We start from the raw sequence: 23,155 nt of genomic DNA, 5'->3' as shown, positions 1-23,155 counted from the left end.
TAATTTGCAGACTTCAAGGCAGCCAGGGATTCCTCTATACGTGGTAAAGGGTATACATCTTTATAAGTAATGCGATTTACTTGTCTGTAATCTACACACATTCTCATGCTTCCATCCTTTTTCCTGACTAGAACTAGGGGAGCTGCCCAGGGACTACAACTATCCCTTACTACCCCTGCCTTCTTCATGTCGTGCAACATCTCCTTCGCCTTTTGGTAGTCTGCTGGTGGTATAGGCCTGTAACGCTCTTTGATGGGTGGATGGTCACCTGTGGGGATATGGTGTTGAACCCCCTTAATCCTCCCAAAGTCAAGTGGGTGCTTACTGAATACCTGCGCGTATTCCTGAACCACCCGGTGTACACCCTGCTTCTGATGGGCAGGAGTGGTGTCTGTCCCAACATGGAGCTGTTGACACCAATCCTCCACCTGGGTTGCCGGGTCATTATCCTCTACTTCGTCTGGTGAGGTTAAGGACTCCGCCGTGTGTATGGAGTTATTATTTACTGTGTACAGTTTGGCAACAGTGGCATAGCGTGGTAATCTCACCTCATCCTCCCCATAGTTTAGGAGGCGTACGGGCACCCTCCCATTGCGTATATCCACTACCCCTCTGGCAGTCAAGAGTGTAGGCCTATGCTCGGAGCTAAGGGGCTCTACTACCGCCTGGTAGCTCCGTCCTTTGAGACCTATTGCTGCTCTACATCAAATCAGCATTTCACTCATCGGGGGAATCACAATGGGTACCAGGTCTGTCACCCGTACATTACCAATTTCACCGCCTGTTAGCTTTACCTGTTGCTGGTACATAAGGGCTCGGATCTCTTTCTGCAGCGCCCTTCTTTGCCCTGGTCTGGCAGTGTCAGCTATCTGTTGGAGCAAGAACACAACTTCTCCCAAACAGTTACTAACAATGTTAGTGCCAAGTACCATATACAAGTTTGTATCATCAGGATTAGTCTCTACTACAATTAGTCCCTGGTCCTTCAGTTCCACTCTTCCCACCTTTACTGCCACATCCTTAACCCCAACTAGGTTAAGGGGGAGGCCGTTGGAGGCATAAACGGAAAGGTTTGGAGCTGGTGGGCTTAGGTCATCCATGGACCAGAACCTTTTGTAGAGGACATAAGGCATGATGGTTGCCTGAGATCCTGTGTCCAGCAGAGCGGATGTCGCGATGCCGTCCAGCACGATGGACAGGAAAGGTCTTCCTCCCACGAACTTGCTGTACCAGTCTGTTGGGCCCGGGGAGTCTACTCCTGGGTGTCGGCCCCAGGGTTTTCTCATTTAAAGGACAGCTCTGGACGGCGTGACCTGTCTTGTGGCAGTGGTGGCAGACAGGGTCCCTCGACGGGCGGCATTGGTCACTGATCCTCCCGGGGGGTAGCGCTGTCTGCCTCCTCCTTCTCATCCAGGGGACATCCTCAGGGCTGTCAGCTAGCAGGATCCTTCCTTCCTCCTCGGGCTCCGTCCGCAGCTGCAGGGCACTCAGTAGAGTGGTCAGGGTTTTGCTCAACTGACGCACTTCAGAGCGCAGGCTGTCCAGCTCACTAGGGGACGTTGCTGGAACCTTGGCTTCAGCAGCCACCGGGGAAAAAGTGGACGCTGCAGGCACTGGGGTGGCCCCACCCTGGTAACATTGGATAGCAGTTGTTTCCAGGGGCTGCAGTCCTTTTATAGCCATGTCCTTAAGGGTGTCAAAGGTGGCATCTGGATGATCCAGGGACCACCAACGCACAGTCCTGCTCTCCTCTTGGGACCTCAGTCCCCGGATAAACTGTTCTTTCAGCATTTTATTTTCATTATCGATGCTGGTTGGACTAACCTGTTTCAGAGCTCGCAGGGCCCCTTGTAAACGCCAGGCATAGTCCCGAACACTGTCCTCCGGTTGCTGAGAGCAGTTGTAGAACCTCATCCGGAGGTCTGTCTCAGTACGATTCTCAAAGACAGTCTGTAACTTTTTAAAGATTGGGGACACTGACTCCTGGTCTGCGGCCGACCAGGTTTCTACTTCTCGCTCTGCAGCACCGGTCAATTGTCCTAATAGAACAGCGGCTCTTTGCTTGCCTGTCATAGAGTACATGTCCAGGATACTGCATATTTTCCTTTTAAATCCAGACAGGGTATCTGGTTTGCCGCTGTACTGGGGGAGCCACTTCGCTCCAGGGATGTACGGTAGGGCCATGGGTATGACAGGGGTTACAAGCCCTGCTGGTGGAGCCACTGCTTCGGCCTGCTCGGCGCCGAGCGCGGCTTGATCATCAGAGCAGTTAACCGGTACTCCGGTGTTGTGCTGTTCTTCGGACATTCTGGCGCCCCCCTAACGTACCTTCTTTTCTTTTCTTCCGGTAGGACGCAGCTCCGCAAGTGACGGTCTTCCTTCAGGACCTTGCGTGGCTGGAGTCCTAAGTCAGTACCTTTACTGGTGGTGTTTCAGGCACAATCCAGGGCACTGTAGGGTGAAGGGTGCATTTCAGGACTCTCCCCAGTGAGCGGGTGTAGGGCCCCCTGTTTCTTGCCTTTTCCTGATAAGTTTGTGACCTGCCTGGAGCTAGGCCTAACTTGGTCTCTGTCTTGCACCGGCTGACCTGGTGGTAGGGCCTTCTGCTGGAGATCACACTCCCTGGTCTCTTGGGCCTCTGTGATTCCTGACCCTGGCATTACAGTCAGCTTTTGGTATTCCTGGGACATATAGGTCGCCAGGGGTTCCGGTTATTTCTGCTAGTCCTAGAGGTCCTTGCAGACTCGGACCCGGTGTCCGGTATATGGTTGTGGGGTGAGCTGGTTAAGCTCCTCTGCCCCCTATGTAGCTCGCTTACTCCACTTGCATTTGGCCGCACTCGGGGCCCTCACTAGGCTTCACACTGGCACTAGGCCTCGCTACTCTTCACCGCTCTTATGGCGTTGGCATGCCTTGGGCTCACTAACCTGAGCTCCCTGAGTCTGAGCTGGACTGTCCTCCTCACTGGCTGCAGCAGACTGTAGACTGCATGCTCCAGGCTGTAGATTCCAGACTAGACTGAACTGCCTAGCTCCACCTTCCCTTTTTATATCCCTATTCGGGCTCCCTCTGGTGGTCTGAGGTGGAAGGTGGAGGTGTGTGAATGCTATGAGGGCCTCTTGTGGCGGAATCCGTCTATGCACCCCTCCGGGATCTGTGGTACTAATGCGCAGCAGGGCGCCAAAGTTGTAACTTGGAGCATCTTGATAACTGTGAGTAAACACTGGAAGACAGCACCCCGCTGTGTCCTTGACTTAATGGCTGAATCACCTGCCTTGCACTACACCAACAACAAAGCTACCTCTTTAACTGCCTTGGAGCTTAGCTCTGCCTGTGGAGAGCAGAACCATCTCTGCTGCTTCACCAACAGCACCAATGGATCTGAACAGCAACGACGGCCATCTAGAGCCGCATACCGCAGATGGCGTCACAAAACTTTATCCCCAAAACTTTATTCCCCTTTTCTTTAATAGTTGACCACCCTGGGCCATGAACTGGGTCACTGCCGCTGTGACTACCCCAAATAGAACCGACCGGCCCGGCTACCGAGTACCCCTCGGCCATAGGGGGCACGTCAACTTTGGCGTCACGAACAGGATGTACAGACCCGTTGCATCGAGTCTCGTGCGCCTATAGACTGTGCTGGTTACCGAGTAGTGGCGCCTGCCCCAGAAGAACGGGCGCCATTATATGTGTGCTAAAGGACGAAACAAAGTCTCCCATCGTGGGCTGGGTTCCGGAATGGCGCCAAAAACGGAGCCCGCCCCATGCACCTGCGGCATTTACTTGGACTTGTCCATCAGTCTGGGGGCGCAGCCCTCTGCTGTGGCTGACAGCAAGCTGGAGTGGAACTGACCCCGAAAGGGGAGAGGAGAAGAAAAACCTTGGAGACAGGGCAGGGCCACAGGCGGAGGAGTCAGAATGCACCCGGCCGGCGCCATGGAAAGAGGTGATCACCAGACTCCTGCCCGTGGCCTACAGGCAGAAGACTCCCCCCTTAACCTAGAGTGCGTCCTGAGTCAACTACCCGCGGAGGACATGGGGTTCCTGCGCACCGAGGTGCAGGAGCTGGGCCGGCAGATGTAGGAGGCCCAGAAGGTCGCAGTCCCACGGTGGAAGGACAAGCTGCTGGAAAAGCTCACCCGGCAACGGTCAAGGCCCAGTCCTGCCACCAGCACCCCAGCCCCGGCGGGGCCTGTCCTGAGCTCAGAGGAGACGCGCAGCACCGAAGCAACAGCAAGAGCAGGTAACAGCTGCGCCTCTGCCCTGGGCACCGACGACACCCTCCTAGGCCCCCTAGAGGAACCATCTGCCCCTGCACCCAGCTGGGTGTACGGGCGCGCAAGGTGGGACTGGTCCGCACGGGCCGAGGACCAACAAAAAGCTCCCTTAGTGCCTACGCCAGTGCCCCGGGTTGCCTGCGCCATAGGAGAGGAGTACAGGTGGGACAACCTGGAGGGCGACCTCATGGGATTCCCCAGGGAGACCCAAGCGGAGGCCCTGCTGAAGGAGGAGTATGGCCGGCGACAACTCTGGAAGCTAGAGGCGGAGCGGTGAGAACGGCGGGTCCAGTGGGAGGCGATGGAGGCCCGTAATATGCAGGCCAAGACCTGGGCCCACAAAGCCAGGCCCACCAAGCAGAGTACCCGTGCGGAAAGTACCGTGGTAAAATTCGACCTCGAAGGAGGTTGGGGCTTTATCCAGGAGCCTCAGGTAGCCACAGACCTGTTCGTCAACTGGCTTGACGTGGAGTCCCACCTACAACCGGGATGGGATCTGTATCCTGGTGACCGAGTCACTTACACCCGTCACCGTGGAGAACGTTGGTGGTTTGTCCTAAATGTACACAGAGTGGAAGAGGAGGAGAACGTACCCCTGCCATCAGAAGTTGATGACCCGGCAGGGCCAGCTAATGGTGACCATACGCTACCCCGGGGGGTGCACCACCACTGAACTAAGTTGACTATCAGAGAAAAAAAAGTGTACATAGTTACCCGGAAGGGTATTAGTATCAGTACTGTGTGAAAAAAAAAGAAAAAAATGTTTAAAGAACAGTTTTATAATACCCGGTTAAGCGAGAAAGGACACTGTGGTTGTGGACGTTGAACAGCCCGAACTTTTATTGTAAAAAGTTAGCACTTCTTAAGGTGTTTCTTGTTGGTTTTATAGACCATTGAACAAAAACCCGTTTGGCGTGGCCGAAGACGTGGTCCAACAAGTGGATCAGCTATGCCCTGCAGCCACGCCCAGGGCCTAAGTTGTTTTTTTTTGTGGACGGGTCCCCCACATTGCACTTACACCAGTGAGATGGACACCCTGATAAGGATCTCACTACAGCCTACTGGACTTGCTTGAAAAAGTGCTAAAATGTTTTATATTTGAAATTTTTTTTATTTAAAGTGATTTTATATTGTTTTACTGTATATATAATGTTTAATAAAAAGTGCCTCCCATAAAGGGAAGAAAAAGTTATCTATTTACTGTTTTATCCAGAAAAGCATTGTAAAATTGTTAAATGGTTAATTATGGAAATTCATTTGGAATGTTAATTAATAATGGATATTCATTTTATCCTTAATTTTGAGTTCTATACAAGGATTGCCTCAGCCATTGTGTCTAGGTGACATGCGCTATTTGTGTGTGTATTTTTGGTTCACTACCATATGTAGAACAGGTGTGCCATACGACTGGCTATAAAAGCCCATGGTACAGAAAGGGGGGGCTCTCTTGCTCTGCCCACCCCACAAGACACAGAAGAATCTTCATGCTGAGAAGTATCTGACATGTAGGCCTGGACACGTGCTGGATAAAGACATGATTTACCAGCCAGGATCCAAGGAAAGATGGGTGAATCTCAACCATTAAGCTAATTATGGACAATTACTTTATAACTAATTATTGTATGTACCTGCTGCAATTTGATTCTTTTTAATGGACAATCCAAGAATAAATAGATACATTTTTTTATAAGAATATCGTGATATTGATACTTTGAGAAGTCCTCAGTAGAAAAAATAATACAGGAAGAGTATTATTTTACAATGGTGAGCCAGCCAATCCTGTTTTTTCAAATTAAGTAAGTGAATTTCTTCCGTGAACAAGGGGGGAAGTCCTGACGAGCTGAACAGCTGTTGTTCACGTGTCAGTAAATTCACTAATTTGTCACGAGAAGCAGAAAGAATCTACAGACTGAGGAAAGACAGGAAGCAGAGGTACTAACAAGGAACAGAATCAGACGAACTGAAGACAGGACGTGCTGATAAAGAGAAGCCAAGGAATCTTAAGGTAAGCAAAATATGGATATAATTTCTTCTTTTGCTAAACAAAGTAATATTAATTTCAAAGTTAATGTAGGAAATGATGTAGACGTTTTGTGGCTCAGTTTATACAAAGAATGTGAATTGCAGAATTTACAGTTAACTTCTAAATTGGTAAATAGAGAGAAACACAAATTGCGGAATATTCTACATCTTGTACAGGTATTTCATAATTTTGTACTTGAGATTTCTAAGCAGGAAAATTGTGTAGAAATAGTGTCAGATAGTGACAATGATTCTGACTGTAATGTGGAAAATGAACAAGATTTGAGACACGTGTCTGTAACTGAATGTGACCTTGGGTCTGACCAAGAGACGGACATACAGAAACCTGACATGGGAGGAGACATGACTGACATACGAGAAGCCGACATATTAGGTGATGTGGGAGGAGACGTGAGTGACATAGGAGGAACGGACATACAAGGGCCACTAAAAATATCAGAGAATTCAGGAATTACCCAGGCTCAACTACAAATTAAAATGAGGAAAAATTTGCTAAAATTATACAAAATCATGCCAAAATATGATGTCAAAATCCATGCCTGTAGAAATTCAGAGACATTTGAGAGCTTCTCTGATAAGTTTGATTTATCCAATGAGGAGAGGAATCAATTATTTAAAATATGGATTCCTGTGACATTGTCCAGACGTTTACATTTAATGCCCTGTGAAAATGACTCTCCTAATGGATGGGAAAATGATTCGGACAGGTTAAAATATTTGATTTATTGTGTCACAAAGGATTTTCCCAATATAGAAGATCTGCAGAAACTAAGGATTGGTAGGAAGGAATGTACATATACATTCATGTCCATATTTGAACAGTTGTACAAAGCTCTCATCAAAAATGGAAAAGTACAACAAATGATAACAACTTTTGTACAAAAATTCAAGTTCCTAAATCCAGTGTCTCAAGTTTTGGCATCACAAAAAATTCATTATTTGAATGTGCTCAGTTGCTGGATTTTGTTAGAAGACATGAGAATCGTGAAAAGAAAATAAATCAAGTTAAATTTATAAAACCAGAAAAGGTAAAATCTTACCAAAAGCCAATATCAAACACTCCTAGACTGAGTCATCCCCATAGTGAACTCTATCAAATACGCAGGAGATTTCATATCTGTTATAAGCCATATCAGATAATTCAAAACTCCATATCTCCACACAAAGAGTTAAAAATGCAAAGCTGTGACTTTTCCCTAGAAAGGAAAATGGCTGAAACTGATGGACAGAGACAGGTGAGACGACCAGCTGAGAGTGACGTCATGGAATGTGGACAGAAGGACAGACAGTTCTCTGAGGTTTTGAAGGATAGAAAAATGTCTTTCCTAAATAGGGCGTTCCTGGAGATATTTGAGAGAGACAGAAGATTTGGTTTAGGGAGTGGCTAAGGAAAAACTGTAATTATAATGTTGTATCAAAATGTAATACAATGTCTCAATATTTGTTTATAATCTTATACAGTAAAATTGTAGTTACATAGTTTCTAATAGTTCATATATATATATATATATATATATATATACTTGTCTAAGAAGAGATTGTGTATGGTTGTATTTATATATATATGTATATTAATTAATAAATTAGAATTTCACATATAAATTAAAGTAGCAATATTTTGAATTACATTAGAACCAACCAATATACCGTATATTCCGGCGTATAAGACGACCTGGTGTATAAGACGACCCCCCTACTTTCCTGTTAAAATATAGAGTTTAGGATATATTCACCGTATAAGACTACCCCTTTTCCAACGCATACCAAACACTGGTAAAAATTTAAAAAAAACAGATTTGAATTTAACGTGGTCCTTTTTTAATTTAAATTCTTATGACATGCAGGTATATAGCAAGAAAACTGTCACTCATAAACATAAGGCATACAACAACAACATTACTATCATCCATTTTACTGTAAATGTTACCATACTGTACTTTAAGCTTTTTTTAAGCTGTCAACCAAACAAGAACTGATAATGATAGGAGAAAGATATGGTAAAGCAACAAACAAACTACCAACATCTATCATAACCGTCAGCTACAGTATTTTACAGGTTTCCCTTTCTTTAAAAGCCTTCAAAATCCACCTGTTCGTCATCTGATATCATAAGTACATCAATGAGATCTTGTGACACATCTGTAAAGCAGTCATCATATGGATCGAATTCGGTATCAGATGGTGTGGTGTCAGATTCAGCTTCATCTTCATCTTGCCACAAGTAGTCGTCCTCCATACCATCTAAGGAATTAGATATGCCACACTTCTTGAAGGACTTTTTAACTGTTTCTGGATCAATATCATTCCAGGCATTTATGACAAACTGGCACAGAACATCCAACTGTAGAGCACGCATGTTTCCTCCTTTTGTGAAAGTCTATTCACCACTAACCATCCATTCATTCCACTGTTGTCGAATGCGATCTTTAAATGGCTTGTTTAGGCACACATCCAGTGGTTGCACCAATGATGTCAATCCTGCAGGAATAACTGCCGCATCTGTGTTTAGCTTTGCAAGTCTTTGCTTGGTGTTAGGCGTTAAATGAGCCCTAAACATATCCCACACCAGTAGACTTTGTTTTTGCATAAGTCCACCTGGTCGCTTGCTCCATACATTGTCAAGCCATAGCTTTACCCCCTCTTCATCCATCCAGCCTTTCTCATGCACATGTACAAAACAACCAACAGGAAACTTTAGTTTTGGCATTGTTTTTCTTTTAAAAATAATCATAGGTCTCAGTTTGGCGCCATCAGCTGTGCATCCTAGAACCACCGTAAAACTGGACTTCTCATGTCCTGTTGTTTTAATTAAAATAGTTTTTTCTCCTTTTTGATGGACAGTTTTATTTCCAATCATATCAAAATTCATTGGAGTTTCATCCATATTTCCAATGTTATTTAATGTATAGCCATGTTTAGTGCGCTGTTGTATGACGTAACGATGGAAACTATTGACTTTATTGTCAAGATCTGCAGGTAATTTTTGGGAAATTTTTGTCTTTTGCCTCAGTACCAGATCATGCCTTGCCATAAATCTAGTACACCAGGATGCAGTGGCCCTAAAATTGTTGATATGATCTGGGTTTGATTTTGCCCACTTAAGTGCAAACAAACGTATTGTATTTCGTGTCACTACGTAACCATTTTGGCGATGTTCAGTGACCATATCTGCTACATGTTTTTCTAGTTCTGGCCAATGTGGGGTGCCTTTTCTTAATGCACACTTCCCCCTTGGCATACTCTTTAATATTTTTTCAATTGCTTTCCAGTCCCGAACCATCTTTTCTGTTACACCATATTGTCTTGCAGCAGCACAGTTGTTATGTTCCATGGCAAAGTTTACAACTTTAAGTTTGAAACTGGCATCATATTTCTTTCTTCTTGATGATGAAGCCATGGCAGGGTTTTCACAGTTGGACATTTTATACTGTATTGTGCTTTACTTAAAGACAGGTACAGTACTAGTGCTGTATTGCATGTGGAATACAGTATACAACAACCAGCCAATCATGGCAAATAATGTTCCAGCCAATGGCTGGTTGTTGTATACAAAACCTGCTCTCATTGGTCTGCCTAGCCCTCCCTGTCTCCATGACATCAGGGAAGACTTTTCTGTCCCACCCTTGTAGCCTAATACTGTACCTCCCCTCTGCCTCTCATAAACAGTAGCACTGCATCCTCAGAAGCAAGATCTAAAATGCAGAAAAGGAGGTACAATAATAGGGATACAAGGGTGGGCTGATATCGGCGCTGTGTGGAGGGCTATGTGGAGGGCTGATATCTGCAGGGGCTGGGGATGCGGCCGCGGCTCTCTTAACCCTTTACTGTTACTGTAGTGTCAATTGGAGCAGCGCTACTCCTGTGACAGCATACAGCCTTAGTGAAGGCTGTCAGCTTATAGCCCGCACTATTATGATTATACCGTAATTAATACTGGGAAGTGAAGTCCGGACACAGCGCAGGGCTTCTGTGCCGACAGCTTTCACTTGTCACAGAAGCGATGCGAACTTCCCAGCTCCGGACACAGCGCAGCGCTTCTGTGACAAGTGAAAGCTGTCGGCACAGAAGCCCTGCGCTGTGTCCGGAGCTGGGAAGACACTGCGATGTGTCAGAAAAGTTCGCTAGGTTCTGTCTGTCTCCGCTGCTCGGAATACGCTGCGCTGTGTCCCAGGCCTGAGAAGACACAGCGCAGCGATGTGTCAGTTTCAGCACAGAAGCGCTGACTGTCTGGACCTACCGCCGCCGTATTTTAACTCCCTCCACCTTATATTAACTCGCACATGGCAGGGATACGGCCACGACAGCTTATTAACACCCCCAGAGTATCCCCGCATGTCAATTTCTGAAAGTTCAAAAACATTACCGGCGTATAAGACGACCCCAGACTAGACAGAAGATTTTTCAGTCTTCAAAAGTCGTCTTATATGCCGGAATATACGGTATGTATAAGATATTTAAATAATTCTGTTTCTGTATGAATTTGATATTTAATTTTATTTTCTTATATTTCCTTAGAGTTTTCATTCCAAAGCAGGATTTGATCAAACAACTCTAAAATGGATTTATTTCTTTATTCACACAGGAAGTGGAAAAATTGCATGATTTTATGTGTATAACATTTTAAAATAATAACAATATATCTAGTTGGACTATAATATATATGTAATACTTATTAATTCTTTTGTGTTGCTAATATTTTCTGTGCATGAAGTGTTCGTGCAAATTAAAGTAGCTTTCCAGCATGACGTGTGACAGCTGCGGCCTTTGAACTTTGAGCTAATAGTATAGATCCCATTCATTCTATTTCCAGCTGATGTAACTTAAAACCTGGCAGCCAGTGAGTAAAAAAAAAAAAAAGGAACCTAAGGACATTTCTATTTTTGCAAGACAAAAGTTTTTTCAAGTGTCTGAAATTCCAGTGACTTACTCTCATATTATATAATATGTACTTGGGGAATATTCAAAGAAATATTAAGATATTAAATGCGCATTAATAAATTGGGATACAACAATTTTGGGTTAAATATATATATATCTATCTAAAACTTCATATGTGGAATGTTTGAGTTGAACAGATCTGTGAATGTCAGAGTGAAGGTGACAGATGAGTAAATCAGCAGCTGCTAAGTGTGATTGATGTGACAGAGGCCTCGTACGTTTGTAGAGGGAAAAAAAAATGTTTCTTTATGTGAAGGTACAAAAATATATTTAATTCTGAGAAAAATTATAATACATAATTAGGTATTATCTACATATATATATATTTCTATATTTCTTTAATAATTATTATTTCTTGATTTAACTAATAGTGGATAGGGGCAACCACACATCAAAATGGTTTATAAAGCAAATTTATATTTAGAATAATTTTCCACATGATAATATTCTTGAATAACTATGATATTATTTTTAATGGTTACCTAAATAGGTACACACCTCTCTTTAGACAAATCTATGCTACTCATCGATATGAAATTTATGCAAAATATTTATAGAAGAATAACTATTTTTAATTTGGTTCTGATATATAAATTATTTTATAAAGTAATATTTTTTGGTATTAAAGGGGAAAATGTGTTTTTGATCCTGATTACATAATCACTTGTGATCAATACTTATTTTCCACACATTTTAATAAAGGTAAAATATTAATAAGGTACAATGATATAATTAAGAAGGGTATTACATGCAAAGTTGCATAGTTTAATAATTTTTTGGTGATACAAGGTTATGACAAATATGAAATCATCCAGATAATGGAGATATAAGGGTATTTTTTATGGAGAATATAATTACTCTGCATTTGTCATTAAAATTTAAAGGCCTTATTTTTATTTTTATTTTTATTCTTATTTTTATTCTTAATTTTATTTTTCATTTTTAAAATTTTATTCTTACTTATTTTCTTATTTTTCCATTTTTCATTTTTAATTCTCAATTTTTGATTTTATTTCAGTTCAATATCTCAATTGAGAAAACACATTAATATTTAATAAAGTAATGTCTAATACAAGAGTATTGCTTCATTAAATATATATTGTTAAGGAAAAAAATGTTTACATTTTCTGAGTAAACACAACAATTCATTCATTCATTTATTCATTCATTCATACATTCATATATTTATTCATTTTAGTTCAGGAGTATACATTCTTTGATATTATTGGTTTAATAAAGATATAAAAACTTGTTTTTTCAAAATACACTGACACCTATGGGTTGGAAAAGGTAATTACACCTATGACATAAAAATGTTCTATCATATGGAGAACTTGATTGATAATGAATTATTATCTATTATTGTTTATTATTCCAAACATAATTTATTTTAATATTTTGATAATAATTAGATGGATATTATTGATTGCTATGGTACGCTGTGATATTATAGGTTAGGAAAGTTGCCAGATTTGGTATCAGATTAGGGAATGAAGACTTCAATCAAGACATCGCAATTATGAATTCTATCTTAATAAAGACTTTTAATTTTTATAAATCAAAGAGATTCTCAAAAGTTACAAGAAGAAGCAACTGATATCCGGACGTCTCAGAAGGTAACAGGTGTGAATGCTGAGTGATAATAGACTGTGTCCATTACATACAATACAATTCTCACCACTGATCACCGGGACGGCAGAGGACGATGATCCTATATGTACTGTGTTGTGTTCAAGTTTCATCACGTTCCAGTGGTTTCTTATCACCTGCAACGCTTCAATGAAAGCTGGTGAACAGGTAATACCTGGCATATGTGTCCTGTATATAAAGGACTGAGTACTGGTTATGGTGCTATATTAAGCAGGAAAGTGTCAAGTTAACCCTTGCTTTACTGACCAAAGACGTCACATCTGTTCCAAAAGTGACACGAGACCAGTGCGGACGACACGGACAATTCCAGAACTATCCAAAGACAATCCAACGTAAATCCAGGTGACACTGCACAGATATTAAAGCTACATTTCATCCATGGACTTTGTTTTCTTATCAATTGACACACATGATCTTTCTAATAAAGAGTACAGTTTATGGACTGCACAATAATGAACACAATTATGGACTGTACAATATCTACACGCTGTCATTTATTTCAAAGGAGTTTTCATCTAAAGACTGTGTTATAAAAGAACCAAGAAGAAGATGAGACGAAGACCCGATGACATCAGATGATGACGATTGGACCCGCGATTACTTCAATTTAGATATAGGGAAGCATAATTATACATATTAAATGAATATTAGTCACGGCTTACCATAACATGAATTCACATCATTATATAACAATAATCAGATATTGATACTATTATTACTATTATTATTATTATGGAAATTTGATGATATTGCCAAGGAAGAAGGAAATAAACAATGATTGTTATCCTAATGATGAACCTATCTTCTTTTGAGGATTTTCAGTTGAACTCTGTCATCCTCAAAAAAGGGGGAAATGTTAAATGGTTAATTATGGAAATTCATTTGGAATGTTAATTAATAATGGATATTCATTTTATCCTTAATTTTGAGTTCTATACAAGGATTGCCTCAGCCATTGTGTCTAGTTGACATGCGCTATTTGTGTGTGTATTTTTGGTTCACTACCATATGTAGAACAGGTGTGCCATACGACTGGCTATAAAAGCCCATGGTACAGAAAGAGGGGGCTCGCTTGCTCTGCCCACCCCACAAGACACAGAAGAATCTTCATGCTGAGAAGTATCTGACATGTAGGCCTGGACACGTGCTGGATAAAGACATGATTTACCAGCCAGGATCCAAGGAAAGATGGGTGAATCTCAACCATTAAGCTAATTATGGACAAATGGACAATTACTTTATAACTAATTATTGTATGTACCTGCTGCAATTTGATTCTTTTTAATGGACAATCCAAGAATAAATAGATACATTTTTTTATAAGAATATCGTGATATTGATACTTTGAGAAGTCCTCAGTAGAAAAAATAATACAGGAAGAGTATTATTTTACAAAAATCTTGCATGTCTTAAATTCTTGTTTTGTACTCTGTTCCAGCCCGTGGACGTGCTGTGTTTAATGGGGGGGGATGTGGCGCCCCTGCGGGTCCAGTTGCCACAGAGGTACTGCACCTCAGCCAAAGGTGTGGAACCCCACTCTCAGGTAAGGAGGGAGCACTACACGGGACCCAAACACTCACATCCAACACTACTAGGGTTGAGCGAGTATGTTCTGTCCGAGTATGCTCGGGCCGAGCTACGAGTATTTACAGCTGCTCGGTGATATGGTTGAATCGCTCCCGTGTGCATGATTTGCAACTGTTTGGCAGCTTTATTACCTGTGAGGAATGTGTAAGAAATAGACATTCCTCAAATGTAATAAAACTGTCAAACAGTAGCAAATCATGCACACGGGAGTGATTCAACCATATCACCAAGCAGCTATAAATTCTCGGAGATCGGCCCGAGCATATTCGGCGAAAGGGTTAATAGAACATACTCGCTCAACACTAAACACTTCACTACTCCTGAGGGAAGGTCCAATTAGCTCCTAAGGAGCACAGACCTGGTCCCTGTCAGGAGGGTGGAACTAGGTAGAGGAGGTGGGTGGAGGAAGTAGTTTATAGTGGATTGTGGTTCTGCACATAATTTGATTGATCAACAATTTCTTGAAAAGTATAAGTTTGATTCTGAATCTTTGTTGTCTCCTTTTCCTGTGGTGACGATTGATAATACTCCCCTGGAGCATGGGAGCATTCTTCGAAAGGTCACTGAGTTTCCGCTTACTATGAATATGAAACATCAGGAGCAGATTGACTTATTTGTACTTCCTAAGTTGCCTTCCCCGGTTGTCCTGGGGTTGCCCTGGTGAAAAGTGCATAATCCTTTGATGGACTGGTCGTCTGGTTCCCTAAGATCCTGGGTCAGGGGTGTTATGGTAAGTGTTGTAATGTTCACATTGCGGCTGTTGTGAAGGGGGAGTTACCTGAACCCATTCAGGATTTTTGGAGGGTTTTTTCGGAGATGGAGTCGAAAGCTTTACCATCTCATAGAGATTACGATTGCGCTATTGACTTCGTCCCTGATGATAAGCTCCCTAAGAGTCGGTTGTTTAATCTGACAATTCCCGAGAGGGAGGCTTTGAAGGAGTACCTTCAGACTAGTTTAGCTGCAGGTCACATAAGACCCTCTAAATCTCCTGTGGTGGTTGGGTTCTTTTTTGTCAAAAAGAAGGATGGGGGTCTTAGGCCATGTCTGGATTTTCGGGAGATTAATAAAATCACTGTGCGCAATCCTTAGTCGTTACCACTTATTCCGGATTTGTTTAACCAATTGACCGGAGCTACATGGTTTTCTAAGATTGACCTTGGTGGGGCATATAATTTGCTGCTGGTGAAGGACGGAGATGAATGGAAGACAGCTTTTAACACCCCGGAAGGTCATTTTGAGTGTTTGGTGATGCCTTTTGGGCCTACTAACGCTCCTGCATTTTTTCAAAATTTCATCAATGACATTCTGAGACCCTTGATCAGTTGAAGTGTTATTGTTTATCTGGATGACATTTTGATTTATTCATTGGATCTTGAGTGTCATTGGCAGAGAGTCCGAGAAGTTCTTCAGATACTGAGAGATAACACACTCTTTGCTAAATTGGAGAAGTGTCAGTTTGCTGTCCAGAAAATTAGTTTTTTGGGTTACTTTGTCTCTTGTGATGGTTTTGAGATGGACCCAGTGAAAGTTCAGGCTGTGCTGGAGTGGCCGAGGCCTGAGGGTTTGAAGTCCGTACAGAGGTTTTTGGGGTTTGCCAATTATTACAGGAAATTCATAAAGAATTTCTCTGTCATCACTAAACCCATTACTGATCTCACCAAGAAGGGTGCTAATACAGTCCAATGGTCCACTGAGGCTATTGAAGCTTTTGAGTATCTCAAGGAGAGGTTCAGCTCTGCTCCTGTTCTTAACCAGACGAATGAGACCAAGCCATTTTTGGTTGAGGTGGATGCCTCATTTATAGGCGTAGGGGCAGTTCTGTCCCAGGAGGGTGAGGATGGGGTGCATCCCTGTGCTTTCTTTTCAAAAAAATTTTCTGAGACAGAGCTCAACTATGATGTTAGGAATCATGAGTTGTTGGCTATTAAACTCACGTTCAAGCATTGGCGACATATTTTGGAGGGGGCTCGACATCCTATACAGGTTTTCACTGATCATAAGAATTTGGCTTATCTAGACGCAGCTAAACATTTGAATGCCTGTCAGGCTAGGTGGGCACTGTTTTTTGCCCGGTTCAATTTTTCCGTAACCTTAGTCCCGGGGACAAAGAATGTTAAGGCTGACGCTTTGTCTCGTAGTTTCTCTCCAGTGGTGAATGCTGAGAGGGTGGATTGTATTTTGCAGAGAGGGGTGGTGGTGGCTGCATTGTATTCTGAGTTGGAGAATAGCATCCTAGGAGCTCAGAGTGCGGCACCAACTAACACTCCATGTGGTAAATTGTTTGTGCCTAGAGCCTTGAGGAGAGCGTTATTTGTTAAATGTCATGAGTCTCAGTTGGCAGGTCACCCAGGGATTTCGGAAACTAGGAAGTCTATCGGTTGGAGTTTCTGGTGGCCAGGGTGACTAAGGGAAGTCATCAAGTGGGTGCGTCAGTGTTCTGTGTGCGCTAGGTCGAAGGCCTCTCACACTCTGGCTGCGGGGTTGCTGTGCCCCTTGGAAGTTCCTAGTTCACCATGGACGCACCTTGCCATGGATTTTATCACCGATCTGCCTTTATCGGAGGGTTTTTCTGTCATCTGGGTTGTTTGTGGACCGGTTTACTAAAATGTGTCATCTGGTTCCGTTCAACAAGTTACCTTGCACCAAGACTCTTGCTAAGGCTTTTGTGAAGGAGATCGTCAGGCTCCATGGTGTTCCCACGGAGATTGTTTTCGATAGAGGACCACAGTTTGTGGCTCACTTTTGGCGTGCTTTTTGTGACAGATTGAAAATTCATTTGTCATTCTCGGCGGGGTATCATCCAGAGTCCAATGGACAGACTGAAAGGAAGAACCAGGATTTCGAGCAGTTTTTGAGATGTTTTGTGGCAGACAATCAGGAAATGTGGTCAGAAATTCTACCACTTGCGGAGTTTGCCCTTAATAATCATACTTCTTACTTGGCTGGTTGTTCTCCTTTTTTTTGTTGTACTGGCAGGTATCCATCTTTTGGTCCATTTTCCAAAGTTGGGGCTCCTGTACCGGAGGAGGACAATTTTTCCGGTGATTTGGAGAGGGTTTGGACCAGTGTACGCCTGAACCTTAAAGAGGCTAACAGGAGATCAAAACGGTATTTTGACAAAAATAGAAAGGAGTCCTTGTTTGCTGTTCGTGATATGGTTTGGTTGTCCTCTAGGAATCTTCGTTTGAAAATTCCTTCTAAAAAACTGGGGCTTAAATTTGTGGGTCCTTTCAAAGTGGTTCAGATTGTCAACTCGGCAGCGGTGAGGTTGTGCATTCCTTCGTTCTGGAGGATTAATTCTGTGTTTCATGTGTCGTTACTTAAGAAGGCGGACACGCCTGATAAGCAGGCCTTGTTAGTTCTTTGTGCTTAGGACAATTGATATCCTGGGACTTTTTGTTCCACCAGTTTCGTTCCCTTTAATCTTCGTTTCTGCAACTAACTTTTCTGTTAGGAAGTCTCCTGTTTTTGCTCCCAGTCCTTAGATCTTTTAGGAACCCCTTTCCCCTTCCTTCAGGTCTTCTTTTGAGTTCAGTGCAGGAGTGTCGGTGGGGCTATTCACAAGGAATAGGGCACCCACCCCAGCATAGGGTTTAAGCTGAGTCTCAGTGCAGGAAAAGCTTTTCCCTCCTATTCCTTAGTTCTTAGTTGCAGTAAATAACAGTCACTAGTCTCCCGGAGTCCAAGAGGCTCGATGTCCATTGACGTGCACCTGGCACAGATGGGGCTCGCCGGTTGGACCTACGTATACGGTGTAGACAGTCCTAGCATACATAGATGACCTGCAGATGTACCTGCAGTCCATGGGTTCAACAGTCAGGGGGCAGTTGGCAGCCACATGTCCTGGCACTTGGCATCGCCAGCATCTAATAGCTGTGGCACCACTAGTCCTGGAGGCCGATTTAGGGGAAGCTGGACTCCTGCCACCCTCACTCCAGGGTTCCCCCCTCAGTGTGTCAGTGTGGGCTTGGTTCTGACTGTCCCCAGCAGAGGGACATGACCCCCTTCCAGGCTCCTGGGCTTGAAGGGGCCGACGGGTTACCCGCAGTGGGGTAGAGTACTGGGTGGCTGTATACCGCTTGATCAGGCTATCCACCTGGTCTAGGTTACCCGGGTCCCCTTGCCCCACCCAACGCTGTATGGCTGCTGGCAGAGTTTGCACCAGCCGGTCCACCACCACCCTCTCTCCCATTTGGGCTGGGCTCAAGGTCTCAGGCTGGAGCCACTTTTTTACCAACTGTAACAAGTCATATGCCTGAGACCTAGCGGGTCGGGACTCCGCAAAGGACCACTGGTACATGCGTTGTGCCCACAGATATGTGTTAACCCCCAGTCGGGCAAGGATCTCACCTTTCACTTCCCTTAGTTCAAGGCATCCTTCCGGATGAGGTCAAAGTACGCCTTCTGGGCATCTCCCATCAGGAATGGGGCAACAACCTCAGCCCACTGAGCAATTGGCAAGCTCTCTCACTCCGCTGTGCGTTCAAACACGGTAATGAAAGCTTCCATGTCGTCCTCAGGACTTATCTTCCTCAGTGCTGACCTGACTTTGTCCTGGGCCTCAGAATGAATCGAAGCTGTGGGCTTCTCTTGCAGGGCCGCAATCTGCTGCAAAATCAGTTCGTTCATTTTCTGCTGCTGTTGATACAGTAGCTGCTGCTGCTGATTGTGCTGTTGTTACAGCTGCTGCTGCTACTGCTGCTGGGTGAGTACCAATTAGTGTTGAGCCACCCCCATAGTGTTCGGATTCGGTTCGTCGAACACCGGTATGTTCGTCGAACTGTTCGTCGAACGATTCGTCAAACACCGTCGAACACCGTTAAAACCAATGGCAGGCAAACAAAAACACATAGAAACACATAGAAAACACATAGAAAACACCTTCAAAGGTGTGCAAAAGCTGACAAACTGCTCAGAAGACACAACTAACACATGGAAAAGTGACAAGTACATATAGTCATGCGAAGAGAAAAGAGGTGGAGGAGTAAAAGGAGGAGGAGACACAGATATAGGCATGTAATGCCCTTCTAAAATCAAGAAAGGCTGGAGTAAAAATCTAAAATCAGCCTACCAACACCCAGACGTCGTGACAAGAAAATTAAAAAAAAGAAATATCTTTAGGTATAATGGCGGTTCCATTCAGAACACTTTCCTTACAAGACATAGTGGTATCCCGGTTGGGAGTCGTGCCAAAAACGGAACTCAATACATTCGGACTAATCCACCATTTGTCATATCCAATGGGCAGGTCAGTAAACGACAACATCGACACGGAACCAAGTACAGTAGTATATATTGTACATCCTTTGACAAGGCAATCAGGCGGGTCAAGAAGTTGGGAAGGGGCACCCTAATGGCCAAAACAGACATTGAGGGGGCGTTCCGGTTACTTACTACCTGTGCCTCCGAATAGTGTCCGCCTATTGGGCTGCTTCTGGGAAGGAGCATACTATATAGATCGCTGTTTGCCCATGGGGTGCTCCAGATCCTGCTCACTATTTGAGGCTGTCTCGCCCAGGGAATGGGGATGACTCGGCGCCCGGGCCTTGTTGTCTGGTCTTGGGGATGTCGCTGTAGTCGGCTTCCGGGGCCATACCCTGGGCCTCTCTTTTAGAAGGGTGGATAATTATATAAAAGTTTGTGACGCTACCTGTGGTGTCTGGTGAGGACCACCAGTGCTGCGGCAGCCCACTGAGGCCGGTGTTAAGGCAGCTTGGGTGATATAGCTCCCCACAGGTGGAGCTAGGCCTCAGGGCAGCATAGGAGAAGGGATGTAAGGATGCAGGACAGATGGGACCCAGCCGGGTCAGAGCAAGAACAGGGACAGACACGATAGTCACTTCAGTACCTTTTACTGATGTTATCCAAGGCACAATCCGGAGCACTGTAGGGTGAAGGGTGCATATCAGGATCCTCCCCAGTGAGCGGGTGTAGGGCCTCCTGTTTCTGGCCTTTGTGTAGTAAGTTTCTGACCTGCCTGAAGCTAGGCCTAACTTTATCTCTGTCCTGCACCGGCTGACTTTGTGATAGGACTGAGCTCCACTGCAGGCTGACCTCTCTCAGGCTTCTCAGCTGCAGGAACCCCATTCTCTGGACTGAGCTCGACTCTGTATTCAGACCCGTACTTGCTGAACTCTCCAGAGGAACCACTCTGCCTAGCTCCACCTTCCCTATTTATATCCCTAATGGGCTCCCTCTGGTGGTCTGAGGTGGAAGGTGGAGGTGTGTGTATGCTGTGAGGGCGTCTTGTGGAGGAATCCATTCATGCACCCCTCTAGGATCTGTGGCACTCATGCACTGCAGGGGCGCCACAAGGTATTTAGTTGCTTCCTCAAATGGGTCGTCATGGACGTTTTTAAGGGGGCACATATTATCCATTACCTCGACAACTTCTTATGCCTGGGCCCAAAAGATTCGCCACAGTGTGAATACATGCGGTAGTCCACCTGTGAGAAGGAGAGAGCTGGAGGGAGAGCGGACACCACAGAGCCGAGGGGTTAGATGGAGAACGGAAGAAGGAAAGAGGGCGAGTGAGGTAAGGGAGTACGGTGGAAGGCGGACCTGAACTTCCCTACGTTCCTGTTGGGCGGGGAACAGCCCTGGGAAGAAAAGCCACTTGCGCATTCCTTTGAGGTTACGGGCGCGAGCGGGCAGAGGGACTACGCTGGAGTGCGAAGCCGACACGGCCAGGCCGTTCCTGCTTGTGCGACCTCCGTGTCGCCGGGTTTGTGCCAGAGCCGTGGTGGACCCTGACGGCCAGCCCCCCTCTCCCAATACTGGTGCCTGTCCGCTGGTGGGTCGAGACCCCCCGCGGTGGAGGCAGGTCCAAGCTCTGTAATTTGAATGAGTACACTTTAAATCCTTTTACAAGGATCTATTGGAGGGCAAGTCTGCTGCCAGCAGTTGCAGAAACAGGAAGAGGAGGAGCTTATCGTGTGCAGGAGCTGTGTGTGTTTGGAGTGTGCTCTCCAAAGAACCAGGAAAGAGGCCCGCGTCCTGCCTCTCTACTCCCCAGGGAGAGGCAGGGATTCCCAGGAGGGGCTCATGGTGGCCCCTGCTCCTGCCCCCCGATCTGCACCTGCGGGGGGCAGGGAGCCATCTTCATCGGCTGAGGAAGGTGTTAGGAGGTCGGCTAGACTTAAGAGCATGGATTCCCCAGGTCCAGCTCTCAAGGAAGGATCGCAGCCGCAGCAAGGATCCCAACCACAGCCAGGTAAGGGGCGTGCATCTGCCCCTAAAATGACTACCAGTGTGACGGTTGGGGGGTTTGGTCGTGTGGCCTTAAAAAGGAATTGGGGAATCATGGAATCTCGGGACACTGTGGAAACTTTCACTGCCCGCATCTCCTACATGTTTAAAATCTATGGAGAGACGGGTAGGGACATAACTCGTTTGCAAGAGGAAATCAAAATGGAAAAAGCAAAGTTGGGTGGTCGCAGCTCTGCAAGTGGGAGGAATACCCAGGGTGTAGCTGTCAGGGTGCAAGCCCTGAGGGAGAAAAGGGAGGCCTTAATAGCCCTCCAGGAGGAAATCCTGAAAAACGCAGGACCTTTTATGGAGAAGCTCCAGAATGATCGGCGTTTTGCCAGCATGGGGAAACCAAGTCAGGACAGTGGTAATGGGAATGCAGCGCTTGGCGCTCAGTCTGGTGCTGCCTCACCTAGCTGTACAAGGTCTCGGGAGAGATCACCCCATGGCATGACTGTCAGTGAGGTCCCCCCTGGCAGTAGCACCCGGCACGGTCCTGCTGTCATATGTGGTTCGGCTGTGTGGCCCGGATTGGTCGTTGTGCAGGGCTCTGACGCTCCGAGCGGTCTGTGTGCTCTGCAAAGCTCTGCCACACAGCATGTTTCTGCTGCGGTGCAGGACTCTGCCACTTTGCAAAAAAGGGAAAAAAAAGTGGTTTCTGTTGCTGTGCATGATTCTGGTGTGCTGGGCTCTGTTGTTCCACAGCACTCAACTGTTTCACCAGGCTCTATTGCTCCTCCCAAATCAGCCGGCAGCATTGCTGCATGCAATGAACTGAGCAGCATCAATCTTGGGTGTGTTCCACCTAGCAGCGATCAGGTCCTGCCCCCAGGAGGTTCAGTCAGTGGTGTCCAGCCAGGTGGGGAGGAGCAAGGGCTGGACTCTACCTGCAGCATGGAGGTGAGCCAAGATGGCGTCAAAACTACAGAGGTTGTTGTGGAGAGGTCAGTGAGTACGGCCTCGGCAGATGATTGTTCACTGAGACCGAGGCAGGAGCCTGTTTCCATGTCGGACGCCGGGGGTGAACTTGACGTTAGTGAGGAAGATTACGAGTCAAGTGGATCTGAGGGCCTGTTAAAGGCTATCAAGCAGCAGGAATCCCCTATGGATCTGACAGGGTTTTCTCTTGGTGATGATATGCCAGCGGAAGAGGTGAAAGGAAGACCCAAGAGGAGAAATGGAAGGGGAAAAAACTCCGGTGCTGCACGGGAAATGGTGAGTTTTAAATATATAAGCATGCCTGATGTGCCTGCTATTTCCCGTGTAAACCCCGCTGGGCAGCAGCCGGCTCTGTCAGTGAGTGCAGGCTGTGGGTCAGGCGGGGAGAGCAGGAAGGAGGGCGTGAGTGGTGAAGCTGCCGTCTCTGCGGTTTACAGCAGGGGTGGTGTTGCAGCGGTTTTGGTAAA

Source organism: Phyllobates terribilis, unplaced genomic scaffold (assembly GCF_046119375.1).
Source record: "Phyllobates terribilis strain yellow unplaced genomic scaffold, ASM4611937v1 Scaffold_1__5_contigs__length_1240528914, whole genome shotgun sequence".
NCBI classification, from domain to species: domain Eukaryota; kingdom Metazoa; phylum Chordata; class Amphibia; order Anura; family Dendrobatidae; genus Phyllobates; species Phyllobates terribilis.
This window is presented reverse-complemented; position numbering follows the sequence as displayed.